The sequence below is a fragment of the Girardinichthys multiradiatus genome, chromosome 15 (assembly GCF_021462225.1).
Source record: "Girardinichthys multiradiatus isolate DD_20200921_A chromosome 15, DD_fGirMul_XY1, whole genome shotgun sequence".
Lineage (NCBI taxonomy): Eukaryota > Metazoa > Chordata > Actinopteri > Cyprinodontiformes > Goodeidae > Girardinichthys > Girardinichthys multiradiatus.
Genome location: NC_061808.1, coordinates 35,933,294 through 35,936,249, shown reverse-complemented (window position 1 = coordinate 35,936,249; position 2,956 = coordinate 35,933,294). Strand labels below are relative to the sequence as shown.

Genomic DNA, 2,956 nt, shown 5'->3' with positions numbered 1-2,956 from the left:
TTCTCCAGCTCAGAAAAAGGAGAAGAAAACCCTTCAAACCAGATTTTGTCATGGATTTTGACATAGATGTGACACACATGCAGAAACACTCAGGAAACAGAAAAAAGTTTAGAAGTTTATTGTGATAGGGGTGGAAAATGAAGGCAGGAATCCAGGACCGGGAGCTCTTCAACTGTACGAGGAGGAAGACAGGTAGGTTTAATGAATGAATGTGGAAACTTGAAGTGAAATAAGAATTCTTGTGATTACATGGGGTGAGTAGATGAACCGCCTCTACAACAAAGTGCTGGTAAGGATAGGTTTAATCTGGGACACATGGAAGGTTGGGTGGATGTGAAGGTTAGATGGCAAACGGAGAAGGACTGCAGTAGGGCTAATCAGTGATTCAGTTTCGTAAGGTCCAATGAAGCGAGGAGCCAGTTTTTTGGACATAGATTTCAAGGGAATATCACGGGGGGAGAAGCAGACTTTCTGGCCTGGTGAGTACTGTGGTGCGGGTATGTGCTTCCTGTCAGCATATTTTTGGTTCTGTTGAGCAGTGCGTGGGAGTGCTCTGACTGTGTTAGACCAGATGTGTTAACAACAGGGGATGTGATGATAGACTGATGTGACTTATATATCTCTTTCACCTGAGGGAAAAGTGGTGGTTGGTAGCCCAGCGAAACTTCAAAGGGGGACAGACCTGTGGCAGCAGAGATGTGTGAATTATGAGCATACTCTACCCAGGGTAGAAACTTACTCCAGTCAGATGGGTTGGTGGAGGTGAGGCATCTAAGGGTGGATTCAAGTTCCTGATTCATCCGCTCTGTCTGTCCGTTTGACTGTAGGTGATAACCAGATGTTAGAGAAACCTTAGCATTGAGGGCTGAACAGAACTGTTTCCAAACCTGTGCGAGGAACTGAAGTCTGCAGTCTGACAAGATGTCCTGGGGGATGCCATGGAGTCTGAATACAGGTTTCACCAGTAATTGAGCAATCTGAAGGGCGGATGGTAACTTTCTGAGAGGCAGGCTTTAGAAAAACGGTCAATGATAGTGAGGATGGTGGTCATACCTTGAGATGTGGGGAGTCCGGTGACAAAATCAAGTGCGATATAGGACCAAGGTCTTTTTGGTATGCTGAGAGGCTGCAGAAGACCCGCGGGTGGTTTATGGATGGATTTTTTTCTGGCACTGATGAGGCATTCAAGCAGATATTCCTTTACATCTTTGTGAAGAGAGGGCCACCAAAAACATCTGGAGATGAGTCCAATAGTGTGACTAGAACCAGGATGAGCTGAGAACTTAGCGGAATGAAACCAGTGGATAAGGTGAGATGATACACCTGACAGCCCTTCCTACCACCATGCTCAGGCGCCATCTAAGGTGAAACACAATAAGCAGCAGGTAGAAGAGGAGACAGAGTCTCCCAGACCCCGACAGATTTAGGGCAATATTTAATGAATGAATTAAAAGATAATTATTAAATGTTAATTTATTAAATGCAGTAGTTAAGGCCTAAGGACAACATAAAACAATGCAGAGTTAGAGCTGGGGATTTGATGAAACAATGTTATTTTAGCCATTAGAGAATGGAATTGGAGTTTCCCCTCAAAGACTTGAGACTTGATTTGAAAAAAAAAAAAAACTGCCTGTGAACATCTCTGTCTGGATCAAGGCTGGGTGTCATTTTTATAAATGATACAAGAAGCCAAGCAGGCAAGGCAACAGCATAGAGTAATGCTGATATACCACATTGACAGGCAAATCTGTCTCCCCCTGCAACAGATGCAGGTTTACTGTCTCAAAAGATATTTAATATATAATTGTAGACTACAGCTCTATGTCTTCAGCAGGTCTGTTATAAGTGGTGTGATAACTATGAAAGCAAATGTGACTTGGTACCTCTTTGCACAGGAACACGAGGCGGTTCGTCCTTGAACCCCTCTGGAACCGGAACGTGAGGCGCTGATGATTGCGGAGCTAGTGTAGATAGCAACGATGAGGCCAGAGCTGTAGATGACCACTGAGCTAGAAATGTAGATGGTGAATACGAGGATGATAACAGAGCAGGAAATGCAGATGGCGGTGAAGATAATGATGACGGAGCCCGCATCAGGGAAGCCTCTGCAGCAAATACAGCTGACCAGATAGCTGCGGCTATGCCTACAGTTACTGCAGAAAGAGCAGTCTGTGGACGTGGGGACTGCTGACGTCTGGAGAAGTGGCACGCTGGAGACGTGGCGTGGCAGGTTCAGCTGCAGAAAGCTGTACAGAGAGAGCAAAAAAACGTATTTTCAGCTGTTGACCACTGGATGGTGGTAAATGAGCCACATAGAATTCTGCTCTGGGAAACGCTGAGTAGTGGCGTATGACAAGGAACTTACTTGGATCCTAGAAACCTGAGATGAGGTTGAAGATGCCGGAGCAGGGACGAAGGCATTGATTGGACCCTCCATGAGCAGAGAGGAGGCTTCAGTTGGACCCTTCAGAACAGGAGCGGGGTTGCCTCGACGACGGCGTCAACTCCGGCAGGAGGAAGAGGAAACAGGAAGTGTTGAGACGGATAGGGGGACTGGCTGTGGTGTGGATCCTTGCCGACCCAAGCGGCAAGGATGTTACATTAAAACAGTTGACTTCTGTTTAATGTAACATCAATATAGGTATGTGCAGGTAGTCTACCCTTTGGAAGCATGTTTTTAAAACAAAATAGTAAAGGTTATATAGGCCTGACCTCTGTGTGTTGTTGCATAGATGATAACCTTTATTCGAGGTGAGTTTGACAATATTTCACAACAAAGATGGGCTAGTGACTTAATATTTGCCCCATTAAGGTCTTGTTCAAGCACACTAATTGGAATCAGATGAGGGTAAAGTGATAAAAGGTTTAATTCAAATCTTTATGTTAGTGACCAGATTTGTTCCTTTTGCAGAACATTTGTCACACTGGGACTTGTACTTTGGACATAATCATTTTT

The 2,956-nt window shown here is 44.9% G+C and overlaps 1 long non-coding RNA gene across 1 annotated transcript; it reads right to left on the bottom strand.

Annotated features, from left to right (window-relative positions):
• Positions 1–739: 739 nt before the first annotated feature.
• Positions 740–2,476, bottom strand: LOC124881563. The gene is made up of 5 exons (XR_007041688.1): positions 2,366–2,476; positions 1,884–2,246; positions 1,054–1,359; positions 888–977; positions 740–821 (listed from the first exon to the last, which is right to left on the bottom strand). It is a non-coding gene; the product is annotated as an uncharacterized LOC124881563 (long non-coding RNA).
• Between the last annotated feature and the right edge of the window lie 480 nt (positions 2,477–2,956).